The 22,512-nt window shown below is 49.4% G+C and overlaps 1 protein-coding gene and 2 long non-coding RNA genes across 3 annotated transcripts in view; all 3 read left to right on the top strand.

The window, feature by feature from the left end:
- The window catches only part of LOC140681480 (uncharacterized), a 1,248,316-nt gene that overhangs the window by 566,410 nt on the left and 659,394 nt on the right, over positions 1-22,512 (top strand).
- LOC140681498 (uncharacterized) lies at positions 625-1,448 on the top strand. The gene is made up of 3 exons (XR_012052616.1): positions 625-795; positions 1,052-1,201; positions 1,390-1,448. It is a non-coding gene; the product is annotated as an uncharacterized lncRNA (long non-coding RNA).
- LOC140681497 (uncharacterized) lies at positions 3,453-9,163 on the top strand. The gene is made up of 3 exons (XR_012052615.1): positions 3,453-5,414; positions 6,557-6,604; positions 8,691-9,163. It is a non-coding gene; the product is annotated as an uncharacterized lncRNA (long non-coding RNA).

Raw genomic sequence — 22,512 nt, 5'->3', positions numbered from 1 at the left:
TCATGGCCCAACATCTCACAGGCCAAGCTGGGTGTGGCAGCGAGGATTCTCCCTTTTGCTGCCAGTCAGGGTACTGAGCCTTCCCCTGAGTTGCTTTTGAGCGGGGCTGGGTGGGGAGGCATCTTCCAGCCCCACTGGCAGCCTTTGCCCACCACTCTGCCTGGGGCTGGGGTTGGAGCAGCAGCAGCCAGCCTGACAAAAGCACCCGTGGGTGGGGGTAGCATAGGAGGGAGCCAGAACCAGTGCACCAGCCAGTTTGGTGTGCAGGTGAGAGGAAGGGCTTGGGCTGCTCCACTCACCTCGTTTGCCTTGGCTTCATAATATTTTTAGGGCACTGCAGGCAGGGAGGATAAGGAGATGATTTTTCCCCCAGCCCTGAGTGGGTTTTTGCTTTGCATGTCACGGTCAGGCCTTGCCGGGGCTTCTGCTGCCCTCTTCCAACACCAGTGGCTTCTTGTCCAGCCCTGAGTTTGTACACAAGTCCCAGGTGCTGGCGAGAGTGCAGCAGTCGCCCCGTGTGCCACTGGGGCGGCCCCTGCAGGCCCAGGGATGCTGGGGCCAGGCTCTGGTAGCAGCAGCAGCATCCCCCTGATGAACTCCATCTGTATTCCATAGGAACACTGTCATACAGCCCCCCAGAATGGACCCACTTGGGCTGGTACCATGGCGAGGCAGCAACGATCTGGTCCCTGGGCATCCTGCTGCACCAGATGGTCTGCGGGCAGCACCCTTTCAGGAGGGGCCGGAAGATCAGCTGGGACCATCAGCTCTCGCTGCCACAGCGGCTCTCTCCAGGTGGATCCTCATCTCTGGCCACGGGGGAATACCAGTGCTGGGAGACAGCAGCAGCTTGTGAGCATCTCGCTCTGGCAGCCACTGAGGAGGTGCCACATGTCCTGCTCTCCTGCTCTCCTCCACAACAGGGAATTGATGGGAAAGTTTAGGCACAGCTCTGAGCACAAAAGCAGCATGGCCTGGGCATGGGAAGAGTGGGGCAAAGCAGACAGGAGCCTTCTCTAGCTGACCACTGGTTTCTGGTTTCTCTGCCCAGAGTGCCAAGATCTTATCAGGTGGTGTTTATCCATGCACTTCTTGGACAGACCTTCATTAGAAGACATGTTCTGTGATCCTTGGATACAGGATATTCACCTGCCATAGAAAAAGGGAGAGAGCCACATGCACACTTTGCTCCAGGGCCCTGGTAAGTTACAGGTCCACACATGCCCTGGCAATCAGAAGCAAGGAAACCCAGACTTTTTTCCCTGCCTGTACCAATGCACTGGGATTGTTGGGTGGGAACACGCAGCCCTTGTGCTGGAGCTGAGCTGCTCTGCCCAGCACTGGTGGCTGCCATCTGAGCTGGTTTTGCTTGTCCTGGTTCCCTGACAGCTGGGGCCCTGGGCAGAACCCTGACAGCCTGGTCTGACCCCCAGGGAAGGAGAAGGAGCCCTTGGAGAAGCTGTACCAGGTGGGGCTGCTGCTGCTGCTGGAGACAGCGACGACAACATCAAGGATGACAACCTCTTCCTCAACCTGGCCACTGGCAGCTGAAGATGATGGACTTCTGGCACCGTCTTCAAAGCCAGGCTCCACAGCGAATTCGCAGATGAGTCCACAGCCGGGGAAATGCTCCCAGATTTGGGCATTGCTCAGACTGGCTGGGAACAAAAGGTTCTCCCTTTGCTGGGGCAGATGCAACTTCAGTCGGCTGCCCAGCTGCTTTTTGGCAGGGCTGGGGGCATGGGCTGGGGTGGATACAAGATGGGAGTTGGCTCCTGGCCCTGCCAACAGCCCCCAGCACCCAGCATGGCCTGGGCTGAGGCTGGGGCTGGGGCTGGGGCAGCCAGCCTGACACAAACAAACCCCCATGGTGGGAGCAGAGGTGGGACTCCAGAACCTGTGCAGGGGCTGCTTTGCTTTGCGGGCAAGGAAGGGCTTGGGCTGCTCCACTGCCCTTGTTTGCTTTGGGATCACCGTTATTTTGGGGGGCAGTGCAGGAGGGAAGAGAGAAAGTGTGGCCTTCTCTCCCCCATGGGTGGGATTTTCCCTAGCATGTAGGGGTTGGGCCTTCCTCAGACCTCTGACAGAGATAAGAGTTTTTTTCTTGTTTCCCCTTGTCTCTAATCTCTTTTCAACAGTTTGTTGTTTGTTTTTCTAGAGGAAGCGTTCTATGTAAGGTCCAGTCGGGATTGGGAAGTGTCTGGGAGCAGCTGCAGCGTGGATGGGCCGTGCCCTTGGAGAAGGCTGAGGACATCGTTTGGGACCAGCTTTTCTCCCAGCGGAGGATGGCGTGAGGTGAGTCCCCGTCTGCTTGGCATGGTGGGATCAGAGCTTTTGGGAGACGGCAACAAGCACAAGGAGGCTCCTGCTCTGGGCAGCTGCTGAGGGCTGGATGTGCTGTGGCTGGCTGCAGGCTGGGAATGTCCTGCCCTCCTGCTCTGCTCCCAAAGGCAGCAGTGATGGGCAGCTCTGGGCACAGCTCTGGGCACGGCCAGCATGGCCTGGGCTCTGTGGGCAGCTGGGACAAGGGGACAGGAGCCTTCAGCTGACGGGGCTTTCTGGTTTCTCTCCTTGCAGCCGGGCTCTGCGGGTGCTGAGGCTGCTCTGGGCTCTGCCAGGGCTCTGCTGGGCTCTGCCCCGGGCACAGCTGGGCTGGCTGTGCCCTCACATTGCTCTGACAGCTTTGCATCAGACGAGCCCGTTGGAGCACAGTGCCTGAGCTTTCTGCTTTGGCAGGTGAGTGAGACTCCCCTGCAGGCCAGGAGATTGCAGCTGGGGACACACATCCAATTGGCAAGGACCCAAACTCCCCATAGTCCCAGCTGAACCCCTGGATCTCCGCAGGAACGCCTGGATCTCCACTATTCATTCTTCATTTCTTTTTGGCTGGAATTGTGCAGTTGCATCTTTTTCCTCCTCTAGAAGTGCCACGAGTGGGCCAAAGCTGGCAAGTGAGCCGTGTTCCTGAGGCAGTGCAGTCTGGAGCTGATGGATGGAGAATTGCCCTTCCCACTTCCAAACCAGAGTGGGATTTTTCATCCGTAAGAAACCCCTGACAATTTCAGAGGGAATGTGCAGCTCATTCCCAGAGTGAGAAGGAAGGTCATCTTCTAAAGGATTTGGGGTTTGACAGAGTTGAGATTCCCAGTCCTGCCTGGAGCTGGAAGGGCCCCAATCAATTTCCTATTGCTTCGACCACAATTTAAAAAAAAGAATGTTGGAAACAAACCCCAAAAACTGTAAAAAAGGCTGTTGAGGTCAGTAAGATGGATCCATGCCATCAGCACATTTACAATGTAAATAAGTGAGTTCTCTTTTTAAAAAGATCATTTACCTCCTAATGCAAAGTTACAGAAGTTGTTTCACTAACACTTGGATTTTATTTGTATCTTTTACAATTCATCTAATTGTATTTTTTTTCTTTTTCCTTTTTTTTCTTTAAGCAGAGGTCCTGGCCCTCTTCCAGCCAAAAGGGAAAGGGCCCCACCAAGCCTTGTTACCCACAGAAAACATGGTAAAGCTGAACACTAAAGGACCTTGGGGGCATTATTCTGGAATTAAAAAGTTGCCAGCTCCATGGACAACAGAATTATTGTTCCTAACCTGAATGACATTGAGCAAAAAGAATGAAGAACAGTGTCACTAAAGTACTACTGACGTTTGCCAAAACACCTCCAGAGTTTCACCAAGGGATCAGTCATCAAAAATGTTTTGAAAATTTAAAGACCAAGGTAGCCAAAGCACACAGTGTCACTAATTGCTGGGTATGTTCTCAGCTGAAGCTGGGAGGAATGGGGTTCCCTTGGAGGGCCCACCCTGTGGGGTGGCCAGAACTCTGTCAATGGGCTCTGCCTCGTAACGGAGTCAATGAAGGGACAGTTACAGAAACCTGTGCTGTGGGACACGGGAATACAACGATCAGTGTGACAGGATTCACTCAGATTTCCCCTCAGGAGAAACCAAACCCTGTTACAGTTATAGAGGCTACAGTGTCAGAAGATTTCTGTGCTTTACCATCACTCCCAATGTCAGTAGAACTTGGGGTGCTGCAGCTGGTCAGTGTCAGTGTCACACCGCTCCCAGCTGCAGGGCCCCCATTTAGGGTCCTTCAGCAACGACCACACGGAAGACTTAGGGCCCAGAGAACATTTTCCACCCAAAGAGTGCCTTGGGTTTCCGAAAGCAAAGGATCCTGGTTCACCCGGTGCCCCATGTGCGCTGCCCCGCCCCGTGGAGTTGACATGAATGAGCTGAATGGATTATTAGAAGAGGTAGTAAATGATACTGTTGAAATGTCCAATAGTGCATTGGATTATTAGAAGAGGTAGTAAATGATACTGTTGAAATGCCCATTAGCACATCCTATGAGCTCCAACAAACACAAATGGGGACTCCAGAGAACCGCATGGCCTTGGATTATCTGCTTGCTAGCCAAGGAGGAACCTGGGCTATCAGGGGATGGGGATGTTGCACTGCTAGCAGTGACAGGTTTGAAGGCCAACAGTCAGGAATCACCTTGACAGAAAGAGCAGTAGAAGAGTGGCAGAAGAAAATTCTTCTTGGTGGGATTGGCTTCATGGCTGCCAAATTAGAGGCTGCTGTGAAATGCATTGGTGGCAGGGCCTGTCATCATTGCAGTGTGTGCACTTGGTGAGTTGCTGTGACACTTTGTGCTGGGAAGTGGAGTATTGAGACCTTTCTTAAAAGAGACAGTCTCAAGAAAAGAGAGGCATTTGATAAATAACAGAGAATAGCAAGTATTTAGGCATGTTTTAAAAGGAACGTGAATAGCTCTGAGTAATGAAGTTAAACTGCACTTAATTGTAGAACAAGAGGAGATGCCTTTATGCCTAATACCTAAATCTAAGCTGTGTTACTGAAAGAATTATTACAAAGGTTGTAGTTGATTGTAGGTCTCAGGACCGATCAAAGTACCAAGGCCTGAACAGGTTGTGATCAAGGCCTGAACAGGCCCTGAGGCAAAGCTCACCTCTAGATGAACCTTCCAAGCAAATGTTGTATTTGTATCCACTCATTAAGGAAGCATGATTAACAACAGGATCAATGCATGTGTTCCTTGATAAAACATGGATTTATCTTTCTGTATTTAGAAACAGACAAGGCCCCATCTGGCCTTGTTTGGGGGTGAAGGATCAAAGTCAACTCCCTTGGTTCCTCCTTCAGCCCTGGCCAGGCTTTGGGAGAAAGCAGTCAGGAGAATGAAAGCAGATGTTCTCGCAGTGGCAGTGATGCCAGCTTGTTTGTTTAACAGTGTAAAAGCTGGGTCCTCTCACAGCTTTGGGGCTGGAGCCTCATTGCCTGCAGAGGTGGAGGCACCTGCAGGAATTCCCAGTGTCTGGGAGTGGCTCTCCAGTCCTTGGCTTCCCCCAGCTGATGTGTGGCTGTGGATGATGGTAAAGCCTGAGGCTAACTGGTGATGGATCTTTCCTTAATCACTCCAGGCAATCTCTGGTAGCAATGACTGGGTGCATTGCTGAGCTTCTTTTGTAATGCTTTGCTAATGATGATGTGCTTTGCTGAGCTTATCCTTTTGTAATTCTTTGCAGCTGTGCATGATATAAATGACACAATTCCTTCAGTTGGTGTCTGTGTCTTTGGTGCTGACCCTGCCCACTGGTGAAACAGGGCCCCCTCCAGCCTAGAGTGTTACCTAGGAAGAGAAAAGCCATCACTCCAAATGTCCCCCCTTCCTCCTTGTTCCCCCCACTTTATACCCTGAGCGTGATGCCTGCCCTATGGTCTGGGGTATCCCGGGGTCAGTGGGGGTCACCTGTCCTGGCTGTGTCCCCTCCCAAGCTCCCCCGCAGCCCCAGCCCCTCTCCAGCGTGGCCAGAGGAGGGGCAGGCCAGGCTTTGGCTCAGTGGGAGCTCAGCAAGAACAAAAGCATCTCTGTGTGCCCAGCCCTGTGCTCAGCACCCGGCCCAGCAGCAGCTCTCAGTGAATGCTTGTGAATGGAGTCCTCCCTCCTTTGTCCAGGTGGTTTCAACATTGTGTTGCAATCCCTGTCGCTGGCTTGTGTGTTTTTAAAAACTTCTTAGAAGAGTATCTTAACAGTACATAACGATAAAATATATGACAATTTTATTTGCACGAATTGTCATATCCATATAGCAGCATCTTTTAATAATTTTGACTATGTTTAAATGAGATCACCAAGAGAGACTATAGCTCTGCCCAGACATGTGCAGGCATGCCTAGGAATTTGGCTTGCCTGCAGTTTATCTGTCCCAGTTAAAGGCAGATGCAGCCTTTTGCTTCCATGGACATTGATGAACTGGTAGATGTGCTAACAGGGAGGGAGCTCACACACAGCAACTGGTCCTGATCTAATCACACACATTCTTACAGTGCTGTTTGGCTCCAACTTGCCCAACTGCAGGAATATTTTCAGTTTTCCTTCCTACCTCCTTGGACAGGGATCACCCAAGTTTGGGTAATCAAGCCGTTTGCGGTTTGCCACTTCTCCCCAGTCTGTGGCTAAAGAGGGGAATTACAGGATGGGAAAAGTGGCTTAGGCTGCAATTCTGCTTTGCAGATGAGAAGGAGCTTCCCTGGAGTACCTGCAAACATACTGGGAATGCTGGTGAGTGACTCAGAAAGCCCGGCAGGTACTGAAGCCTCCCTCCCTTCCTCCCTCCCTCCCTCCCTCCCTCCGTCCTTCCCTCCCTCCCTCCCTCCCTCCCTCCCTTCCTTTCGCCCTCCCTCCCTCCCTCCCTTCCTTTCGCCCTCCCTCCCTCCCTCCCTCCCTCCCTTCCTTCCTTCCTTCCTTCCTTCCTTCCTTCCTTCCTTCCTTCCTTCCTTCCTTCCTTCCTTCCTTCCTTCCTTCCTTCCTTCCTTCCTTCCTTCCTTCCTTCCTTCCTTCCTTCCTTCCTTCCTTCCTTCCTTCCTTCCTTCCTTCCTTCCTTCCTTCCTTCCTTCCTTCCTTCCTTCCTTCCTTCCTTCCTTCCTTCCTTCCTTCCTTCCTTCCTTCCTTCCTTCCTTCCTTCCTTCCTTCCTTCCTTCCTTCCTTCCTTCCTTCCTTCCTTCTTTCCCTTTCCCTTTCCCTTTCCCTTTCCCTTTCTCTTTCCCTTTCTCTTTCCCTTTCTCTTTCTCTTTCTCTTTCTCTTTCTCTTTCTCTTTCTCTTTCTCTTTCTCTTTCTCTTTCTCTTTCTCTTTCTCTTTCTCTTTCTCTTTCTCTTTCTCTTTCTCTTTCTCTTTCTCTTTCTCTTTCTCTTTCTCTTTCTTCTCTCTTTCCCTTTCCCTTTCTCATTCTCTTTCCTTCCCTTCCCTTTCTTTCCTTCTTTCCTTCCTTCTTTCCCCAGATAAAACTCACTTTCAGATCTGATCATCTTTTATTCCTTTCCTCCTTCTCCCTTCTAGACTCTTTACAGTTTGTCCCTAGACATCTTGTTGAAAAGCTTCAGAACAACAGGAGTGGTGTCACAGGCAGAGGATGGGGATCAGCCTCTGAGTCTTGCCTACCCTCTTCTAACGCTTTTCTCCTTTCCTACAGCCCAAAGTGAGAATTCTAATTTTTGGCAGCAGTATCTCGTTGATTTTTATAGTCTGACATTTTCCTTATCCCTTAATTCTTTGCCTGAGTTCTGCTGCTGCACCACACAAGCTCCCTTTATCGCTGAGCATTCTCCACTTGTCTCTATCAGATGTCAAGCTATTGATTCGGAGGTGATGTCAAGGTCATTTGGGATTTTGACACTTTCCTTGAGAGTTCTCCTTGGGAATGCTTGGAGATTTTGGTGACTTTTGGCCAGACACAAATGTCCTAGTTATGTTCTATTTCCTCTTGACAGCTGTACCAGGGAACAATGTTTTAATGGGAATAATTTAAATTTTTAATATGTCGGTCCCTGAATAAAGAACGTTCAAGACTGAGAAATTCTAAACACTATCATACTTAATGCAATCCTTATCCTACCCTATCTCTTCTTTCTCTTGGATTTTGAAGAAGATCAAAGTAATGATTTATTCACAGTCTTTGTAAGTGAGCGCTAGCAGTTATGTTCAATGTGCTAATCATGTGCAGCAGCAAAGCAGAAATGGAAACTGGACTATCTGCAAATGTTGCCTCTTTTTTCCCCCATGCCTTCTGATTACTCTGTGGATGCAGCATCCCACAAAATATGTGAAGTTTACATAGAGAGCAACAGACAGAACAAGTTTCAACAAGAATTCCTTTCTTCCTGGCTGAAGTGTACAAACCCAGCAACTGTGCTCCCAACACAAGCTGCAGTTTCCATGCTTCCTGTACATGTGCTTGTGTTTTTGTGGGGCTTTTCAAAACAAACTGGGCTGAATCACACTGCAGGAGCTTCCCAGGCTGTGTCCTTGGCCAAGCCTGGAACAGCAGACTCACACCAAAACCTCTTGCCTGCAGGCAGGTAGGGATAGCAATTGTTTACTCACTTGTACGAATCACAAGGGGGTTTTCCCTTCACTTTATAGTTCCATATGGTGATGCTTCTCCTGTTGGGCACTCTCAGCCTCTTCTCATGCACCCAAACTGCCTCCAGGAGCACATCCTCCGTCCTCTGACCCACCCCAGCCACCTTTGGGCATGAGATCCTGCTCACTCCCACTCCTGTTCCCTTCTCTGGAGCCACACTCATCCTGCCTATCACACCGTCCTGCACTTCCACCTAATTTTGTATCCCGACTTTTAATTATGGCAGGTGGGCCAGAATTTCTACACGAGAGACAGAAGAAGTGACCCAAGAGATCTCCAAGAGACACAAAAAGTGTGTCTTGCTCTGACAGTCAGCTGAAGGATTTGCTCTCCCAGTGCCTGCATTTCCCAGAACACACCCCAGCCTCTCCAGGCAGTGATTTTCCCACATCCCAAACCCCTCACTGTCCATTTCCAGCCCTCCCAGAAATGAGGTCCTCGTGGCACTCGTACCCCAGGTACCAAGACAGACAAAACCAGCCAGCATTGACAGGTTTGGTTTCGTTCCAAGGGGTAATTTCTGTTCTTTTTCTAACATCTACATCACCAAGGATTTAATCTATACTCCTGTGGGTCTCAGATTCAGTCAAATAGAGAAATGGAGAGTTTCTAGCCAGGCAGAAGCCTGGGAAAGAGTTGGGAAAGAATGTAAATAAAAGAGCGGTGTATTTTGAATAAACCGGAGTTTTACTCTCAGCAGTCTTCTGAGTCAGTCTTCTCATTCCCGTCCTGCCTCGACAGCGACATACTCCTGAAGCAACTGATGACCACATAAAACGTTCATTTTACAGGAGGTCCCGCTCTGCCCTTGGAATTCCTTGGAAAAAAACCACCCTCACCCAAACCTAGTCTTCCTCGTCCAGTCAGTTTTTCTTTAGTTCAAAAAAAAAAAGGTTATTTTATGGAGCCCTGGACAACTGCAGGTGAAAGTACTGCAGAGAGGGCAGCTATAAAAAAAATGTTGTTAATATTTGAAGGACCATAAACACAAAAAGAAAAAAAAAAAGATAAAAAACACCCCAGTTGTTCCAGTTTTCCATCAAACTGTGAGCAGCATCCTGCACCTGTGGGTACAGACCAACCTTCATTATGACAACTCTGTGAAAGTGCATTCGGGTCATTTTGTAATAGCTGTGTCACAGTTACATTATCAACAAGTACAAGCAGAAATGGATTTTTACAGCCTGGAGATTAAATTACACGCCCTCCCCTTGCCACCTCTCTCATGAAAATACCCATTACAAACAGCAGGTGCCTTAGAACACAAATCAAGGTGGTGTTTGGTCTGGTCTGTTGACAAATACTACCCAAATATCAACCCCAAACCTCAGCGGGCAGCAGAGGGAGGTCACCTCCCTGTCAAGGAAAAGCAGGCAGTGAATTGCAGCCAGCTTTGAACACAGCTGCTCTCAGGAAATATTCCCGGGATCAGCCCTCCTGACCCTTTGGTATCTCACCCACCCACATCTTATCTGGGACTCTGCACTCCCCCATTTACATGCAGCATTCCAAGTCACTCCTCCCAAACCAGCTCCTTATCAGCCCTGCCCTGGCTCACAGGTGGCTCTGCTGTCCTTTATGTCCCTCCCCGCTCTGGGGGTGCCACCACAGCCGGGCTCCACCTGAGGAGAGGCTCAGGATAAAGCAGAGGGGTGACGGTGACAAGGCCCAAGTGCTGGGAGGTCACGGCCAGCACCTGCTGATGGCACAGAGAGGGATCCTTCCCTTCAGCTCACCCAGGAACTTTCCATCCCCAGCCCAGAGAGGGAGCAAGGATAGTCAGGAGCCATCTGTGACCCGGCAAGTGACGGCCTCGGTGACACCACTGGAGAATGTGGCAAAATGATTTCCTGCTGAATGAAACCCAGAGAGAGCTCGGGAGCACCTTCACCCGGGGGTCACCCAAAAAACTCATGTGGGGGGATGAATCCCAGAATCCCGGAGTGGGGCAGGGCTAAGGGAGCACAGAGGCTCAGCTGGTGCCACCCCAGGGCCATCCCGAGCACAGGGCACAGCGGGGTGTGCACAGGGCTCTGGAATATCCCCAGCCAGGGAGGACCCACAGCCTCTCTGGGCTCTGCTCCAGTGCCCACAGGGAAGTTCTGCCTCCTGGGCAGGGAATTGCCGGGCTCAGCCCTGCCCGGGGCTCTGGGGCCATTGCTGGGCCTGTAGCAGGGCCTGGGGCTGCTCTGCCCTCCTGCACACAGGGACGGACAGGGATGGACAGGGACACTCAGGGACACCCGGGGACACTCAGGGTCACAACAGGGTCACCCAGGCCTGAGGGCCCCTCTCAGCATCTCCTCAGCCCCAGCTCACTCAGCCTTTCCTGCTCCAGGCCCTTCCTCAGCTCCACAGCTCCCCAGGAGCTCCCTGGCCCTGCTGTCCCAAGGAGCTGGACAAGCACTCCAGCTCTGCCTCCCAGGGCTGACAATGTTTATTTTTAATTCTCAGTGAAGACAACAACCTAGATCCCAGCTGATCCCACCCACCCCACATGGAGCCACTCCTGCCCTCTCTCCTTCCTCAGAGGACAAAAACCCCAGAAATGCTCTTGGCTCCCTTCTCCCAGAGGCCCTGGGGTGGTCAATAGCAATAAAAATATGCCTGCAGAGCTTTCACCCTCAAAGCTTGATTTTCCAGGCACTCTCCTGCAGTTCCTCTGTAATGGCATTTTTTAATGGCCTGGCCAAAGGAACCTAATCTTGCAATTACTCCATTTAAAGCCATGTAATGGGTGAGCAGCTTCCTGGGATATGGGAAAGGAGAAGTGTGGTACAATTGTATTAAAGTGGGAAAATGGAGTAACTACTCACACTAAAAAGGATGAGGAATGAAAAGCAGCATGGTGTGAATTATAGAGAAAGGAATGGGTTTATGACATGCAGCTGAAGGTCTGGCAGCTTTTGAGAGTCACCATTCCCCTCCTGTCCCTTTCACTTGCCATCAGGACAAAAAAAGAGGAAAAGGAGGGAGTTGGGAGCATCAAATCCACAGGGCTTGCAAAGGGGATCAATCGGGTTTGAGGACGGAGTGAGCAGGGCAAGGGCAAGGCAACTCCAGGGAGATTCTCCTGCTGCATGGCAGCATTCCCAGGAGAAGCTGGCAGCACAAGGCCCTAAAGATGGGGAACAGCTGAGCAACCCCAATTCCCAGGACTGAGATCTCCCTGATCCCTGACTTCACAGCATGAAAAAGGAGACTTGGGAAATTTAAAAAAAAAAAATTATTAAGGATATTGCTTGAAAAACAACCAGGGTGATCCTCAGCAGTGCAGGAGGGATGAATTCCTGAGGGGAAGGGCTCCTCACTCCAGCTTGCAAAAGCCAAAAGTCAAATCTCCCAGGCTCTGGAATTCAGGAACAATGGGGAAATGGGGATGCCTGGCCCGTCCTGCTCAGTTTGGGACACTCGTGTCCCCATGGCCCAGTGCCGTCACCGCCACCCACCCCAACATTCCATCCAAGGGAGCTCTCCCACGTCAACCTGGGGGCCCAGCACCACGATGCTCTTCCATATCCCATCCAAAGGCCTCACTGCGCGCTCCGCAGGTCCATGAGGGCACGCTCCAGGCTCCGGGACAGGAGGGGGAAGCGCTTTGGGAAGAGCGTCCGCTTCAGGTCCTCCTGGCGCGTGCTTCTGCCCTTCTTCCTCTTCATGGCGAGGTACCGCCGGCGGCTCCGGAGGGCTCACCCAGCCTTGCCGTGGTGCACATGGCCCAGAGCGCCCCAGCTGCGCTCTCAGCACCAAGGTGAGTGCAGGGCTTCCCAGCGCCCAGCCCAGGCGGGTGGGGACCTTTAGGGTGGAAGGGCTGCAAAGGAGGGAGAGAGGTTTTCAGGGCAGTAGGGCGGGTCGGCAGCACCTCGGAGATCACTCTTCACTGTGCTGCTGGGTGGACTTGGCACTGAAGTAGCTGATGAAAGCCACGTTTTCCAGCCTGCCTGCAGCTCTGAGGGGCACAGAGGTGTAATGGCATCTCCCACCAATGCACTCCCCATCCTGATGTCCCCTGCCAGCCTGGTGGCACCTCCTGGATGCTCTGGGGACAGCTGCAGTGCCAGGGTCCTGCAAGCATCAGCCCCGTACGCCCCCTCACCACCAGCCACCCCAGCACAAGGGTGAAATGCCAACACAGACATCCCCCCTAACAGATCCTGGGGAACAGTGTCTCATCAAGACTTGTCTTGGAAAGACAGAGACTGAAAATCTCAACATCTCATCACAGGTGGGAGACAGCAGCTGCCGTTTATCACTCTTGAGGAGCTGATTGGCATCCTCAGTCACAACTGAATTCTGCGAGTGCACAAGAGAAAAACACCTTCAATTCTTCCCTTCATGTCCCCAAAATGCATACCCTAGGTTTTGAGGCCTGCTTACCCTGATCAAGCCCTTCTGGATCTCACCAACATGAAGGAACTCTCCTTATTCCTGTCCAGCTGTTCTGTGCAGTACTTCCTGGAGTGACTTCCCAGTGATGCTAACAGCTTTACCTGGCACCCCCAAGCAGTTAAGGTGGAAGACTGCAGCAGCAAGTTCCTTGCCGCCAACCAGCTACAATGGAATGGTTTTCCCATAGGAATTACCCTCAGAGGAATAACCCCAGTCCCTCCAGCCAAACTGCCTCCTTTCCAGGGAAGCCAGAGGCTTGCATGCCTTTAAAAAAAGGAAAAATATCCCCAAATCAAGATAGGATTTCAAGTGGGATTATTGCTCGTTGGCCAAAGAGCTGGAAGTTTAGCTGGAACTTATTAGGCAAGCTTTGCAGAAAGGAGGCTGTAAAGAAGGAGGTGATGTTGCCCTCGGTGCTGCATCCCACTGCCTGCATCAGCGGTGGCCAAGGGGCCGTGAAACTGGCAGGCAGAGGCAGGTGAAAGAAAAGGCAGCCAGGAAGCAGAGCCCTGACATGCAGGGTCTTCAGCCTCTTTCTTAGGTTTTCCCTGAGAACACCACCTGGGAGAGGCCAGCAGGAGAGGCTGGGAGCCAGCCCGTGCCCTTGCTGAGCAGATTAGCAGCACTGCTAATCATCCCTCCTTGCCACCCCCAGGAAAGAAGTGTGATCCCTGCCTGGCGCAGAAATGGATCCAGCGAGAGGCTCTGAGGCGAAACTCGCTCAAATATTGAACTAGAAAAATTTTGCTCGATCTGCCTCTCAGTAAACAGTGACTAATTGCTCTGGCTGGAGTTGCTGTACCTTCTAGATTGGAAGGTGCAGACAGAACAATGATAGTGAAGGCTCCTTATCTGACAACGGCTGTACATTAATCACGAATGTTTGCTACGCAAATCTTGTCATACAAAGCAATTATTGCTGTTCCCATACTGACCTCATGTTTATTTATTACATGAGCTCTTTATTTGAACCTTGTCTGGTCTCTCTTCCCATATAAGCATATTAGTATGTGGCTTCCAAAGGCTCCCAGCTGAGAAATTGTAGATTTATTTGTGGCGTGGAGGGATGGCACACGACACGCTGACTGCAATGCAGAACTGAGAGGCTCAGCTCTTACACCAGTGTCTCTTCATGCAAAATGTTCTCACGCCAAGGCCTCTTGCTGGGATGAAGGACACTTTCTAACAGCACAGGGCTGCGACTCTGGGTTTGCTCTGACGCTGCAGTATTAACCAATGGTTAATGGAGACTGTCAGCCCGAGGAGCCACAAAATAAAGCTCTGCTTGGGCTTCTTTAGGGTCCGCTCAGTAAAAGTAAAATTTTACACAGTGCTTCGTCCTTGGCTTTGTCACCTTTGCCTACCTCCAGAATGATGAGTTGCAAATAGATTTAACTGTGCCACCAAGTAAGTTGCAAGTGCGCTTTTGAATGTGGTGGTGTTTGGGTAGCTGGAGGGCTGGGTGTCTTTAAGCACCAAACATTCTCTTGCCAGAGGAGTTTTCTCCATGTGATTTAATGTTGGGCAACACTGGCATCCGGTGGGCAGAGGGTTTCCTCCTTAACAGCTTGGGGCAGCTCACTCCCTTGATTTTGTCCTATGGCTTCTCAAGATGATCATTAAATGCAATTTCTACATTAATCTGGGCTTTGTTTTCCCCCTTCCTTCAGTTAGGCTGCAAAGCAGGCAGAACAATGTATTGTCTGTTTAGTGTTTTCTTTTAAACACACCCTGCTATACAGTCTGGGATCTTCTGAAGTCAGCTGCCCCTCCACGCTGATCAGTTTTGTTGTGCAGGGACTCTGCCTGCCTCACACCTCAGGCAAGTCTCTGTTCCTCTCTTGAGTGGGACAGGAAGGGTCTCCATGGTTCCTGCTTCAAACCAAACCCTCCTGTCTGACCTCTTTGGGCCCCTTCCTTGTCCACAGACATTATTGGTGCTCTTTTACTAGGGGAAACTGTAGAAAAGCCCCCAGAGCCTGAATGAAATCAAATCCCTCTTACACCCCTCAGCCCTCCCTGCCTCTCTCGCTGTTCTTTCTTCTGCTCTCACCTCTGCTTTCAGCTCTTCCCAATGTACCATCATTTTCTGATGCAATTAATTCTTATTGCTTCCAAATCATTAATAAAGCACCTAATTGTTGCAGCATTTCTGAGACAGAGGCCATGATTTATGTTTGGAATGAGATTTGAGCTACTCCAGCCTGGGCCTCAGATCTGGGCCTTGTGAGGCTTTCCAGCCTCTGGCGCAGTTAGAAATTAAGAGCTTGTGGCGCAGTTAGAAATTGTATTAAGGTGTGATGGGAAGCACTGGGCTGTCTGGGTGTGAAGCAGTATAGGTTTATAGTGTGAGGTTTAGGTCACCTTAAGAAAAAGACACACAATGTTTGCTTGCCAATGAATGTGCCTTTGTAAACTGTAAACTGTATAGAAGTGTATATAAGCTGCCATCTCCTCTCGAATAAACAGAGAACGTTGCATTAATCATATTGGTTTGACGTGCGTTCTGTCCTGTCCAGCTTTCCTGTTTCCTGAGGACCCTGGGTTCACGTAATTACCAGCAGGCCTGACAATGAACCTAGCAATGCCACACTGTGTACTTTTGCCCCTCTCCAGCATCACCCTTTCCTTAGGATCTCAACTGGCTTTCCATCCGTTCAACAACTTGCATCTCCCAGTCAATTTGAAATATTCCTCCCCCCTACTCCAGTATTTCTCTTTTATGGTGCAGCTGTAGCTTTTGCTAATTGTTCATTTAATGACTGGTTTGTTTTTTTTTTCCCTAAAGCAATATTTTTCTTGAGAAGTTGAATTTAAAGGGGCCATAAATGACTAATAGTAATTAATAAAAATTAAGAAATGATTCTTTAAATGTATATGCTGCCTGGAGTCAAATTCCTAAATCCCTGTTGCTGTTAGATCAGCTTGGGGTTTTATTCTCCCCTGAAGGAGCAGCAGTGCCCAAGACTGTCGGGAATACTCCAAGTGATGGAATAACCCTCCAACAACCCCAGGAAGCTGAGGGCTGGGGGTATGTGGTGGACCATGCCGGCAGCACATAGCTTACTGCTGCTCTCCTCCCTTGCTGACAGGAGGACTGGCTGTGCCAGGGCAAGAGGGGCTTCGGGGACCTGGTGGACAACTTGATCCTCTTGAAAAATACTGCCTTTAACCCGTGGAGAGCCCTGCCACTTCCACAAGACTGTTAGAAAGGGATTACACATTTAAGGGCAAGAGAGTTACATTCAAGTAAAAAGGCAGCAATAAAAGGTTTTTGTGGTTCAGAGCATAAATCAGCCTTTTACTGCTTCTCCTTGCAGTGAGCGCAGCCGCAAGCGCCTGACTCGGGGATTTTTATATCTAGTGGTGAAATATCTGGGGGACAGCAGTGCCAGGGAGCAGGCACAGGACCCTGTGCCTGAGTCAGCACTGCCCAGCCAAGGATGCTGCAGCATCCTGCTGGCTTCAGGAGGGAGGATGAGTGTGATGGCATGAAGTCAGGGACGTGATCCCGTCGTGCAAAGCAGGACTTGGAAGTGCACAGAGATGGTTTTGAGAGCCACTTCACAACTGCTTCCCTCTCCTGATGATATTTAACTGCTGGTGGTTTTCTTTTGCCAGTGTGGACTGGCTGAAACTCAGATCCACCACTCCAGCTTATTAAAAGGTCACGTTTTACAAAGTAGCACAGCCACCCTTACCAAATGAGTGCTGGCTAATTGCCTTCGGTGTGAAATTAGGTTTGTGGTTTCTGTGGGATCAAGTGTGGCTTCCTCCTCTCCTCCACAACCTCCTTGGTTGTGTTCCCAGTTGCTGATGAGCATTTGATGTGCAGAAAAGACCTCAGTTTGCAGCCAGAAACACACATTCCAAAGCCCTGGCTTTGCCTACACCCAGGATGGTGCAGAGGCAGGAGGACTGGAGAAGCTGGGACGTAGCAGAGCAGAAAATGCCTCATGGGGCTGAACCTCAGCAGGCAGTTTGGGAGCTGTCAGGCAGGGTAGGTATGAATGCCCTACAGGTAGGGCATTAGGTCAACATGTCACTTTGTTTCCACTGCTCCTTGCAGTGTCAAGGGGGACAGAGCTGGCCACTGGGACACTGACCAGCTCTGGGTCCTCCCTTGCTGGACCAAAGGGTATATGCAGCACAGCAGTAAATTGTTTAGCTGAAAGCATGGGAGAACTTGTGCCTTGCACTGCAGCACCTTATGTCATTTAACAAAGCAGGCGTGTGTCAGCTGTGGTGACAGAGATGCTCCTTGTCAGCTGGGCTGAGCGAGAAGTCCTGGTCCATTAGGAAACACGTGCCAGAGTGCACAAAGCTGGAAGCACGCATCTCTGCACAGAGTGAGCCACCCTGAAACAAATCCAAACACTTGGTGTGACAGAAATATTCAGTTGGGTCTCCTCTTGCCTGCCAGCACAGCCTCATACGTGACAAGCAGCCAAAAGCCCATGCAAGAAGAAAGCTTGTGCAAGAAAAAATGACTTCTCACCTGCAAACAGCTGAGACCCTTGGAAATACCTACTAGCCCACCTCAAACTGATGTCAGGACAATGATGGGTGCTTCTTTATAGGTGCAAGCTTTTCAGTTCCCACCTGGAGAAGCAGAAGGAAAAATACAGGCTCCATATATGCACAGCCAGGCGAGCAGCTCTTTGGAAGTCCACGGCCTTTGAAGATAGCTGTGGTGAATATCTGTGGGGAGAAAGAGTGGCATGGGGGTGTCTCACCTCCTCCATCTCCTGCAGAGATTCTGTGCTGCGTGGCCCAGATCCCCAGCTCCATGTTTCCAGAAGTGGGACCTACAGTGGGAGCAGTGTGGAGCTCAGCTGTGTTTGCAGCACTTCAGAGATGAGATCATAACCCCAGAGGCAGAGCAGAGTCGAGCTCCAGGTAGGCAGGGAGACGTGAGCTCAGCCACTCACCGGGGACAGTTAATCCAGCATCAGCACTGGGCCCATTGTGGGGTGGTGTAATGCACTAAAATATTTCTTGAGACCAGCCTTTAGTTACATAAAATACAATTACTTGCTTGTGTTGTATTGACTCCTTCTGCAATTTTGTCTTTATAAGTTATTTTTTCTATCATCTAATTGGGTGGCTTCTTTCAGGTTCCCAGAGTACTCTTCTTTGTGCTTCAGGGGAATTTTTGTTACTCTTTAAACAATAATTCTGAAAAAAACCCCGTTCTGATTTGTAGTAACTCTCACACAAAGGGAAAGCTCCTGTTTTATCAGCCCACAAGCCATCCAGTTCTCCCACAGCCTTCTTAAATTCCTAGCCACAGAATGGTTTGTGCTGGAAGGGGCCTGAGAGCCCATCTGACCCCAAGCCCACAAACACGGACACCTGCCACCAGATCAGGCTGCCCAGAGCCACGTCCACCATGGCCTGCTTTGACCACACAAGAGGCACCTTGAATCCAGATCTTGTCCCATTATCCATGACACGACCACTTGACCACTAACTGGCTTCAGCACAGTTTGCTGAGCTTTCCCCATTTCAGTGCTTTCCCTCTTCTGCCATAAAACCTGCCCCAAATTCCATCCAACCTTATGAACAGGAATGGTTGCAAGCTTCCCTCCTAAGGTTTTTAAATTAAGACTTAATGAAGACTCGGAATTTAAGGTTAAATGTTATTAATTATGTTTGTACAGTTCGATTTCCTTGGCAAGCATTTGAGATAAAAAACAAAACAAAACAAGCCCCAAACGATATTTGCACATTCTAGAACACCGCAAATCCTTCCTTGAAAATGCACAAGAAATCCCTGTAGAGCACTGGTACACTTTCAGCCAGCCCTCCTGTCCAATTTCCTGGGGAAAAAGAAACCAAAACAAAATGCAAGTTTACAACCTTGTGATTTTAAAAAAAGTGAAATATCTTAAATATTTGTATTTGTCTGTTCTGGCTGCTCAGTGTGCATTATAGCTACATATGCAATTAACTTCTATTCCACACCTCTGCATGGGTGAAGATCTGAAGTACAGATCCCCTTTGCATCTACTATACATCACTTTTAAAGAATTGCCTTTAAAGTATTACATTAGGCTGCTGTTTACCTTCCACTTAGGTCTTTCATTACAAATCCAGCCATTGGCTGGATCAAGTTTTCATTTCTGTAATATTTTTTTCTCGCTGTAGCAATGCCTTGTAAACAGCCTCCTTACATAGGACTATGAGTGAGATGGAAAAGCCAGGGAATATCTTGTGGTATGAGGAAAAAATTGCTGTGCTTACTGCCTTATAAAATGCACTTGATAAATTTGAATAATCTGAATTTTTATTGCAACAGTTTTTAAAATAAAGAGGTACCATTTTCCTCTTTCTTTTTTTTTTTTTTTTTTAATAATGCACCAAAATCTTAATAAACTATTTTGTCTGAACCACAGGGAGAAATGAAAGGCTTTTCTATGTAGTGACTCACTGGATTATTGAAAACAACTATGTGGCTGCAACTGTTTGCCTTCCTGATATATCTTTCTCCTCTGTTTTTAATAAGGAGATCACTGTAGAGCTTTGATGAAGATTGAAATTTCTTTCCTTTCCAGATTTGATTTTTTGACAGAAATATTTACGTGGGTTAGAGAAATGCATCTAAAATGACACAGCTCAAGTCTACCAGGATCAGATTTTTACATACACGAGTTGCAGAAATCTGCCTGCCCATCTTAATTCTCATAATTTACCCCCTTGTGTGTTTTTTCCTTCTGTGGATCAGACAATGAATTTTTCCTCCCTTTTTGTGAATAAGCCTCTCTCAGAAATGAGACACATGGCTTTAACTTCTGGGGGAAGCGTTGGCACCTCTGCCAAGGAAAGGGATGTGAATTGATGGGCTGCTCTACTCTGGAACATTAAGCAGATCACACTCCCACTGCAAAGTGCCATTGTCAACATTAAACCCTCTTGTAAATAGCCCACTGGTTTGGGTTTTTTCTGTTTGTTTTCCTTTTCAAGTGTATCTACAGTTAACTGCAAGGAAAAAACCCAAACTGCAGAACAGTGCCGAGAAGGGTCTCCCTCCTAAATAGCCTCTCAGGTAGCTGCTGTAAGCTCTCCTCTCTCCATAGGTAGGAAGCAGAAGTGTGGCTGTCTTAACCCATCTCCAACACCATTGCAGACAGTAGATGATGTTTTTAAAAAATGAATTATTTGCTATGGGATTCAGGAGGAGATTGTGTGTTTTGGTGCTGCTTGACATGCTGACAAGCAGGGGAAAAATGTTGCCCTGTAAACTTGGCTGTCTCTGTTGATTGAGAGATGTCTTACGGAAAGGTACTAGTCAGTGTAAACCCCAGGATACCCAACAAAGAGAGATTTCAATAAGTATAGAGAGCCATTAAAGCAGCTCACCCTCTCTTCACAGGCTCAGGTGTAAAGAGAGATGCTACCTATGCATTTCTGTTGATCTCCATGCTAAACAAAGCCACAAGCACATGGGGCAAGTAGCATTTCAGATATCACCATGTTCCTTTCAATTTGCCTGGAAAACCTGTCCAGGGCTGAGCCCTCTCCCACTGAAACTCCAGTTTAGCATCACTGACACAGAGAGACAGATATTCCCTCCATTGTGCATTTGGGGTGGATTTTTTCCCCCCACTATGCAGAACAGGTGAACAACTTTCTTCTTCTTAGGCATTTACAAGACTTTTTAAAGATCAAAGCAACCAAGCAACCAGGTAAAACAAACTGCACCTGCCAGCCCGTTGGACCACTGTAAAATTCAGTGCTGGAAGGGACTTTCTCCAGAACAGTCTCCTGGCCTTCACAAGGCATTCACCTTAGTCTTCCTAATGACCTCTCTGCATGTAGCTCTATTGGCAGAGCAAGGCTTGGGGAGCCATCAAGAGAAGGTGATGGTACAAATGTCCCCACCTTTGTAAATAAAATATCTCACACAATACAGGGCTGCCAATGGTTGGTATTTTGGCTCTCACACATCTACTCCTCTTTTGGAGGAAGCTGAGAGTGCAAAGGGAGCAGAGCCTGCAATGAATCCATCAGCTCAAAAGCAGGATTCTAAACTGGAGATAATCCTTGTCTTCTCAAAACTTTAACCTAAGGGAGCACAAAAGGAAAAGTAATCATCTCTTGTTGGTCAATCCTTTTGCTCAGTGTCACAAATATCACAGAAAGAGAGGCCATCAGCACGGTTTGCTTTAGATCAGGAATAACTCCTGTTCCAGCCATTGCTGGGGGCTGTTAAGGCCTTCAGGTTTTTGATGTATTGAGGAAAGCCTTGACAATGCAGACAACTGCAGTGAAATAAGAGGCTGGCTCAAACATTAATGACCCACTGATTCTATGTGAGACAAAGAGATGATTGCACTGTCTGCCTTGGCAAGACCTCTCCCTTCACCGCCCTTGGTAGGCATCCCTTCAGTGACTGCAAGGGGCAGAGCTGGTCCCTCAAAGTTTTCTTCCTTCCCCCCTACTCCCAACTCCCGTCCTTGTCATAAAGTGTAGGAATCAAAAACAAGCCTGTGGCTTTGCTAGCATAGCAGAAGAAAAATCAGTCTCCTTGTTCACCTGGTGAAAGAAAGGTGGAGTACCTGAAGTTCAGTTTTCCCATCTCCAGATGCCGCTTACACTGATAGGAAAACTTTCACAGAAGAAGGAGAGTAATCTGCAAGTGCTCTGCTGTAGTGTGGATTCATCTGTCCAACAGCAGCAGATAAAGGTGAAGGCAGCTCACTTCCACACTCACTCCCTAGTTTGCATCTAGAGAAAGTTTTGAAATTTGGGAAAGAAAAGAAGATAATTTGCAACCATGAAAAATGAGATAAAACAAAGCAGTGTAGGGAAAGGGAAACTGAGCAAAGCAAAAAAAACTGGCACATTTTTACCTGTTGATGTTGCTGTCACCAATGGGGCTTTTTATTCTCTTCAAGCCAGGCAAAACCTGAGGTGTAACCTCTCCTCCAGGGCTGGATATCCAGAGGAGTCACCTCAGGGAGCACGTGGCAGAGGTGGCCGTGATGCTGAGCTTTGGCTGGGAGTCCTCTCAGGAACACGACGGGTGTGGTGAGGCATCACGGAGCTCTTGGCTGCGTCAGCTGCCCACCTGTGATTGCAGGGATGCTACATTGGCAAAGAGTCACCCTTCCAGCGGTGGGATGCTTCATAAACTGCTGGAAAGTCTGGGAAAGAGGTCACAAACACTGCTGGGAAGGTCTGGGAAACACCTCAAAAGAAAAGGAGAAATGGGAAAGAAGAATAGAAAAGAAAATAAAAAAAAGGCAGAAAATTAAAAAGAAAAAGAAAAAAGGAGAAAGGGGGAAAGGGGATTTTGTTGCAACGAATGCCTGCTGCGAAATAGCAAGGCTGGAACTGCCCAGAATGCAGCGGAGACGCTCCGGAGCCCGCCGGGCCCGGCGCTGCCCGTGCGGCCGCCGCAGCGCGGTCCAACACCGCCTCTCACGGCTCCGCTGCTGCCAGAACCCGCTTTTGGGGGCCGCGCAGGCAGCTCCTGCCGCAACCCACAGCACCGATTCCACCCTGCCACAGCTCCGACATCGCCGGGGCGCGCCCCGTGTCCCACGGCGGCAGAGCGCAGCGGGGACCGGCCAGCCGCACCCCGCAGTCACTCCCCGGCTGGAATTGGGGTAGGCGGGGTGGGCTCCTGCCCTGGGCCACTCATCACGGACACG

This window comes from Taeniopygia guttata, chromosome 36, assembly GCF_048771995.1.
Source record: "Taeniopygia guttata chromosome 36, bTaeGut7.mat, whole genome shotgun sequence".
Lineage (NCBI taxonomy): Eukaryota > Metazoa > Chordata > Aves > Passeriformes > Estrildidae > Taeniopygia > Taeniopygia guttata.
This window is presented reverse-complemented; position numbering and strand designations above follow the sequence as displayed.